Genomic DNA, 9082 nt, shown 5'->3' with positions numbered 1-9082 from the left:
TTGTGTTATTAATCGGTTAAAACTTATTATTCAATTTGAAGAATTGAAGAGAACACGGATGATAAGACGAAATATTATCTATTATTACTAATTACTGTAATAGCTTATGTGTGTAGTACATCAAACAATAACCTTAATTTAAGATTTAATAAAGAATTTGATGTAAAACGATTAGAAAAAAATCATTAAAACTTTCATTTAGTCCAAAGCGTTATAGAACAGATAAGGTGTTGTGCCCAATCTTTCTGGTAATTAGTTCATGTATTTTGATCATCAGCATGCATCACAACGTGCATAATGTAAATAATCTTTTTTATAAAATTTGTTTATTGTAATACGGTACGATTTAACCATGGAAAGTTTGATTGTGTAACTTGACTACAGTAATTCATACAATAGTATACAAATGGTGGAGCATAGATACTTCCAGGGGACATTTAATACAATGGAACTCTTGCAAAAGAAAAGTATACAATTAGTATTTCTGGGTCTAGAAATTCCTAATACACAAAACATGTGTTCATTTTACGAAATGAATGTCATAATGATATAATAATCTTTCTCAAAGCGATCAATTTGTGGTTAAGAGAGGCTTGGCTAATTATGATACATTCAAGTGTAATTGACCTGTGTTAATATTGTCCGAGTGCAAAGTCAATAAAAGCAACTCAAGTTACATTACGCAAACATTGAGTTCTTCAGGGTGGTGTCCTATGGTCAATGCTTTTTCTTGTAAGTAGCAAGCACATTAGAGAATAGTTTGATACCTGCCAAAGAAAATAATACAAAGTATCTAGTATAAACAATAAGAACCTCAGTTTCGGTTCATATGGTGTTATACCGCCCTGGTATAATTTAAAATAATGACCTCGGGCTACGCCCTGGGTTATTATTTATTCTACCAGGGCGGGATAACAACATATATATACGTCCTTTTACATGTATATTTGCAGTGCTTTTATCTTTATATTCAGTAATTCCTGTGTTATATTCGATACATTTACCATTATGCTCCGTCGTTATATCGAGATATTCGATGCCTTTTCCTTTATATTATGTAGCTTAAATTAAACTTTATATTCGGTTCTTTATATGATGTGCAACCTTCTTTATATAATGTGCAAACATTTATATGATGAAGATCAAAGCCGGCTTATAATATATGCATTATTTTTCGGCTGCTTTCGTCTTAGTGACAGCACTTTGTATAGTTATGTAGGATTTTGAAAAGAAAATTATTGCTCTTACCAACGGTAGTAACCGTTTTTGTAAAGACTTACTAGAAATATTATTTTAACCGCTAAAACTACATGTAGGTGGCCTAATTTGTGTTTGTCTCGGGATCTATCCATCCTTCTCAATATATATCACCATCTAGACTACGATTTTACCGATTTTGGTATTTAAACTATTATGCACCCTGGTGGGTCCAAATTATTGGATCGCTATCTACATGTAGACAATTAATCCTGTGTCTACATTGGATCACCAATATAAGAAAAAAAATTGATTTTGTTTTAATTTAAGATGTGCTACTAATTTGTTAATTCATATTATGAAAATGAAAACAATTAAGAAGCAAACGCTAATTGAATTCTTCGTTTCGGATAGATAGTTGGTCTTTAGAGCTTTATAAATGTGACGTAATTTTCATACTCATGAATCAAGAGCTTTTGGATATTTTATTCACCATCAACCTTTTGAATATTACATTTACAAGTAAGAATATGAACTGAAAATGATTTTGACAGTACATATGCGGTCAGGCTATGAAGCCAAGATGTGATCTACAATTTCATTTAAAGGGACAATTCAGGCTAAAAGAACATAAAAAAATTGTACATATATCGGAAATACCCAGTTCTAATGGAAATTAGATCAGTCGGTTTTACTGTGATATGCGAGAAAAGCTCATGGTGGCGAAATGCGTATGGAGTGTTCAAACTCGCTCGCTGTCCGCCATTACACATTGTGGTCGAACATCTTGTATGCCGAACCCCGTCCCTTGCTCGTAGAGTAATGCTACTTTTGTCTAGAAGTGCTCAAATCGCTCTCACCACAGGCATTTGGCTCTAAAGTCATTTTCTCTCTCTATATAAATGTAATACTGTGTCAAGGTTTATAACTCGGTCGGCCATTTAACACTACCCAATATCAGAAAAAGTATGATTATTAACAAACCTAATAAGATGTGACGATGGAAATACTCTCTATCGACAGCCAAATAATTTATCTTTAATGTGATATATGATACAACATATATCATGCCGTATACGTGTCACTAGGTATCCAGAAACATCGGAAAACAGCCAGATTTCAACTGGCGGACACTGTGGTGTCCTCCGATAAACACGCCAGGGCTCTAATGGGTATCGCAAAAATCACTGCATGTAATTATAAAGTGATTAGCGCAGGTATGCATTTATCTTAACACACATAAGGCATAAATTCTGACTTGTAAATAACGTTTACAAGGCATCGTACATGGTTTTCTGACCATTTGAATGATTATCACACCTTAAAACAACCTGATGGTTTTCAATAGTTTCTTGAAGAAAACATTGCATGCCCAGTTACGGCACATATAACTTAACCAATCAATACATAAAATCGGGTAATTAATAAAACAAAATGTTCCCAGCCGCCATACAACATCTATGATATAGGTACATATATATATTATCCGAATAGCGTATATTGAACTTTGATTAGCAACATTATAAGATTTTTCAAATATTTACATATATATGTAGATCTGCTACCCTGTTGAGATCAGCCGCTTGATTTTTACACTTTACCTTATCCTAAATATGTTCCCTAACAGGTTTAGTTGAATTCGGACCAGTTGAGAAGATGATGGAATTGTTATGTTTAATGGTGATAGACGACAAATAAAAGTGATGTCGATACCTGCCTTGGTGACCACCTTGTCCTTAAGGCTTAACAATCCGAAGGCCCGTTAATCTGAACGTCCGTCAGTCCGAACGACCGTTAGTCCTAAGACCCATTAGTCCGAAAGTCTGATAGTCCGATAACCGATATAAATGTACAGAATTTAATTACAAGACTCAGTAGTAATTGAACTTGCTGAAATATGTGTTACTCTAGATTGACACCATCTTCAGTGACCCACGGATGATTGCACTACACTGCGCTACATTTATCACAAAAATTGTGAAAAAAGCATAATCTTGCAATACATTTACGTAAACGTATCCCATATGAAAGAGTGTATATGTACACTGCAATCCTGGTTATTAGTTTCCCAGAAATTACCATTATGCGAATCATTTTCATCATTGATAAAGGGAAGAATAAACAAGTAAAAGAAAGAAGGAAACACAAAAATAAGTCGTGAAATACATATTTCAAACATGTATGCAGGTTAGAATTGGTGATATATATCATCCATTCATGTAGCTATGTTATCCCTTATGCAATCAAATTACAGGGGACATAAGCTTAATAAATTAATAAATTAGGCATATGTTTGTAAGATAATCCATAAAATGTGCATTTATGTGACATCTTATAAAATGTAAGATATTTTCTTTCTTTTTATGATTTTTCTTTATTTATAATTTTGATGTATTTTTAATCATGCAATGCTCATTAAAGAAATCACAACTTGCCGTCCATAAAAGTTTGCAGTTAAATCACTTTAAAGAATTGCCGAAAAATGTATTTATCACAATTTATTGAAAACATGTCAAACTATCAATTTACATCAAGTAAAACAACTATATAAATTGCAATATTTTCTAATTTTCGGATTAACGAGTCTTCGAACAATCAGGCCTTAGCGGTTCAAGTGACCTTAAAATTAACAGATGACGATTACTGCGTACTAATCAGACGGCATGACCAGATCATTATTACACGATTATGAAATAATAAACAAATTATTGAAATTCATAGTTCAGAGAAAAATACTTTGACAACTCTCGGTAAAGAAATTGCAATCAAATATCTTCATCTAGCTACAAACACATGCACACAATTATTTTCATTAGCAATCCAATATGGCGAGTGTTATCCATTGTTTGCGCATGTGTAACAGGAAGGCGACAAGTCGACAACTCGACAACACGACAAGTCGACAACACGACAAGGCGACAACACGACAAGTCGACAAGTCGACAACACGACAAGTCGACATTTTACCGCGACAACACGAGATTCTGTACGCGCTAATTAGCGTGCTTGAAATGTCGACTTGTCGTGTTGTCGACTTGTCGTCTTGTCGTGTTGTCGACTTGTCGCGGTTAAAAAACGCGACAAGTCGACATTTTAACTGTTAAATCTCGGGTTGTCGCAGTTTGAGACCGCGACAACTCGACAAGGCGACAACACGACAAGGCGACAACACAACAACACGAGATGGCCGTTCTTGGCCGCCTTAGGGATGAAGGGATATGTAAGGTGCGTGTGAAACATTCGCGGAGATTTCACATGATCGAGTGAAGCAGCGTCCTCAAACTCAATCATGTTTGGTGTTCCAACGTATTGAATGCGTTTTGTCTGTAACATCCTGGTCATATTGTAAACCCAGTGAGTACCTAAAATATATTAAGTTATCTGTGAGTAGACCTGTACTACTGATGGTGGTGTCATTGTTTTAGTCTAAAATTCATTTGATTAATTTTCCATTTCATGCTAAAATTTACCTGTTAAAAATATTCTTATCAATCCTTTATGTTGTTTCTGTTCCATTTCAAGCTAAATTCTTGAGATCACGAATCAACAGTTACTCTTTTTAGAGATTAGAAATTTTGTTTTGACATGATGACATGTCTTAGTTAGGACATCAGAAGAGTGTCATCAAACGATGTTTTATTATTATCAAATTAACATGGTCCGAAAAATAAATTGATGTATAATATTCTTTCAGTTTTGGTCAATATGACCCCAAAAAAAATCCGTGTAAAATTCTTTTCCATTTCATGCCAAAATTGACATGTTAAAATGATTTGTGTCTATACTTTTATGTTAAATCAGGTCTATTTCTGGTCCATTTCAAGTGAAAGTCTTGAGATCATTAATCGACAATTACTCTTTTCAGGTAGTTAGGAAAGGTATCAATACGGGCCATGTTGTGGTCACTTAGTGATAAGAAAAATATATTATATAAGTTACTATAAGCTTATGACCAGCCTTCATACTGTTGTTCAAACATCCGACTTTTCCTGGGCCCATAATTATTTAATAGATCAAATGGTTAAATGATGTGTATAATAGCGATCCACATGCCGCCAATATCAAATCAATCATGGCCTTTCTGATGTATTTGTCCCTTATCATTGATACCACTTACCTGATTAAGGAAATGTACACAGTAAAACATCGTCAGGTCTACACTGTAAGTTCTCCACCTTCTCCAGCTGATCACCAACATTGCCAGGAATGTCTTTGTGGAAGACACGTCCCCGGTAACGCTTCAATATAATCGTGTTTCCTTGGTCATCCGTTTTCTTTACAAGTTCCATGATGGAAGAGACTATCTATAAAATACCAAGTGTTACTAGCTGTTCATTATCATTACATTTATTGAATCAATTTGTATATCATACATTTGAAGAAATTTACATACCATTTAATATAAGGCCTTAATGTATTAGATCAACATGCTAACACTCGTCTTGTTACATAGTTTATCTGTCATATGTCTACCTTTTAAAGGTGATTTCACTCTGGTCAGTTAAAAGGCTGTCTATAAAACTTTATTGCTAAAATACGAGTTAAATAACAAATAAGAAATGCATCTGCCATCAACATATATTTACGTGGCTATAAATCGCTAATAATGAAATACTGTATTCAAATGTTATGGTGCATGTAATAAACGCACCAGGCTATGATGAAACCAGCGTCTTCTAAAAATATATGAAATTAATAATAAAAAACAACTCGATTTTGAAATAATCATTAAAGGGACAATTCTGCCTCATAATCTTAATATTACCTCAAACTATTATCTCATCCCCTATGAAAAATGAAAAATAAAATTAAAAAAAAACGAAGATAAGTTCCACTGCATTGTAAACGATTTATAGATATACGAAATCAACAAATAACAACCCGAGTCTCTTTTATCAACGGAAGTTAGTGTTCAGACAAGATCGTCCATCTGAAAAAGGAGAATACATTTCAGTAACAGTTCAATACTTCTAGAATAAGGTGCTATACTTTACGAGATGGGTTCGGCCTACAAGACGATATAGCTACTGCCAACTTGCATTGACAAATAGACCTTTGTATGTAGGTCACAGTGATACTCAGTGATACTAACCATCCCGACTTTTATTATTACCGGACCACTATTTGTACACCTCCCTGCAGGTAGGGCGTTGGAATTGTATCTGCTGCCCATACCGATCGTAAAAGGCAACTAAATTTGGGATCTTTTTTCTTCATCCTAACGTCTCCCTTGACACCGCCTCACTTTTGGCCTTATGTTAAGTCCTGTACACGGAACGGAAAATAATATTTAGATATGTTATTCTGTTTGATCTCCTGACAAGAATGTTGAAAACCGCATCAAAATCGGCCGCTTCAGTACCGAGATACAGCCCTCCGAAGTGCTCGATTTTTACCTGTATATCGACTGCTAATCAGGGAATCGGCCGCTCACGCTGATTTGAGGAATAACCGGATGTGACGTCACGAGGACAACGGCAGTGAGGTGTTTGGTAGTGGGGTTATAGCACAAAGGAAATGGGGTTACGAGAATTTTACAAATATATATACAGTATACAGTTATGTTGACGATTTAATTATATATATAATAGGAAATATTACAACTGAAATCAGGCTAAATACATATGTAGATAAGCGGAAACATGTATACGTTATTTATGTTTCTGGTACATTTAACTAGAGATCTTATCTCTGTTTTAACAACTTTCTAAATTATCAAACCTCGGGAATATTCCATTTTCATAATGTGATCTAAAAAGGGACGAATTAGAAAAATGATGGTTATATAATTATAAAAATTCTCTCTAGGCCTATGGATTTCAACAGAAATATATATGTATGTATGTTTCTGATTTCAAGAACCAACATAACGAAAAGAAAATGTTTTAAATGTATTTCATAGTTCAATACACGTAGATATCATAGACATAAATTAGGAGGGGAGTAAAAAAATGGATATCCGAAATCTACTATCAGAAATATCAAAATTCTGACATTGAGCATTATATTTGCATTGTTCTTTCTCGACATGCCATTTGTAGATAATTTTGTAGTTTTTGTTATAAAAATACATTTACGTGTAACCAGAACATATAAACAAGACAAATGTATAATGAGTCTTTCTGAAATATATACTGTACATCTAGTAATTGATACACTTGTTATATGTTATGTTAGAACGGTATAAGTGTAAACAAATATTACATTATACAACAATTACATGATGGTCCATCGCTAACTTACCTGTGATCTCACTTTTGACACCTGACGCGAGCTAATCAACAAAGCGTGACAGGTCACTAAACACCTTTCTTACGTAATATGGTTAGCCCCCTCATTAGTCTCGGTTGACCACGCGGTTTAGTTACTGCAGTATACAGGTATAGAGATTAACGCAGCACGACATTGGCTATTCGGAATGACAGTTCTGTTTTTGTTCTGTATTTAATATCTGCTTCTTGGATTAGACTTGTCACATAGACATCTTCAGTCTCATTGTTTTCGTCTGACCCGTGCATGATTTATTTTTCAATTAAAGACACTAATGAATGAACTTGAGCGAAATATCAACAAGTCGTCGAGTGTACTGTATTATATGTAAGCTGAATATATTTCGTCAAAAAACAAATAGATCGATTTCAGATGTAGATGCATTTACATATATGCAAAAAAATCTGTTTGGAATCATAACTTAACCGTATGGGGCAGGTTTTATACATAAAAAAAGTCAGAAATCTGTTAAGCGGGTTTGACCAGTAGACATTCAAAGACCCGAGTCGGGCTTTGGATAACATAATCAAGAATCCTTGATATAATATTCACATATATGTGGTTCCAACCACCGCAGATATACAACGTACGTGGATTATTATGAACATTTTATTGTGTAAAATTATGCAGTAATTGCGTAGAGATGTTCATTTATCTAAGACAGGTACAACAATATACATTCAAGCGTTTTTCAAACTCATATCTGTGATTAAGGATAATATTAAATAGGTATCGGACATGAACACAGGTATTTGTGTCTTCAAATTGATATTTACAAACAGATAGTTTATATTAGATGGCAGACACCAAAAATCGCCTCTCTATCTTATGCGAGTAGAATAGGTCCCGTTGTCCTCGTGACGTCACAGGTCAGGGGTCCCGAATCGGGGTCAATGGCTTGGGGCTTCAGGTGTGTTTTACAGAAAAGTCGCATTATCTCTAATACCGTAATCGCTATGAAACTCGTACTTTCTCCATTCTAAATTTTATCCAAAGACGCATTTATCAAGCGTTATATACCAAACCATTCCGTGTACACTTTACACCGCCTCACTCTTTGGGACATATCTCCTAGCCGAGACACACCGTAGCCTATAACCATGGTATTTTCTGCTCCTGCTTAGTGCTCAGCATACATACAGAGAGTAGGGCGACTGGTTCGCCTGTTGTCAGTATAATGTGACCGGATTGTGTGTCGCTTGGTGTCTTTGACTGCATGCTTCAGTGATATAGCACTATAAAAAGGGCTAGAGTTTCAATATACATGAAGACATGGCATGATACCGCAGTCTAATTAGGACTTTAATTACACAAACGAATTTCCACTATAAGACGTGTTCCTATCTAAGTTATATAGCCTCTACCGCATTGTAGACATTTGGTTTTTTTACGGATCACTTAAGTATTCACAGTAACACTAGAGCAGGATTCGTATGACAATTTAAAACTGAAGAATTCTTAATTTGTAATTTGTGTCTTATCCCATTGAAATTTAAATATTTATGTGTAAAACGTGTGACGTAACAGATCTGAAGAGTTCCTTGTTGAGAAAGACAATCTGCAGAATACCAAGTGTACCAGCTGTTTATCAGTTACATTTGATAAATTCATTTGT

The 9082-nt window shown here is 34.6% G+C and overlaps 1 long non-coding RNA gene across 1 annotated transcript; it reads right to left on the bottom strand.

Annotated features, from left to right (window-relative positions):
• Positions 1-4390: 4390 nt before the first annotated feature.
• Positions 4391-7842, bottom strand: LOC138325972 (uncharacterized). The gene is made up of 3 exons (XR_011208848.1): positions 6079-7842; positions 5315-5501; positions 4391-4559 (listed from the first exon to the last, which is right to left on the bottom strand). It is a non-coding gene; the product is annotated as an uncharacterized lncRNA (long non-coding RNA).
• Between the last annotated feature and the right edge of the window lie 1240 nt (positions 7843-9082).

This window comes from Argopecten irradians, chromosome 6, assembly GCF_041381155.1.
Source record: "Argopecten irradians isolate NY chromosome 6, Ai_NY, whole genome shotgun sequence".
Taxonomy (NCBI): domain Eukaryota; kingdom Metazoa; phylum Mollusca; class Bivalvia; order Pectinida; family Pectinidae; genus Argopecten; species Argopecten irradians.
The sequence above is the reverse complement of the archived record's forward strand: the minus strand, read 5'-3'. Positions and strand labels throughout refer to the sequence as shown.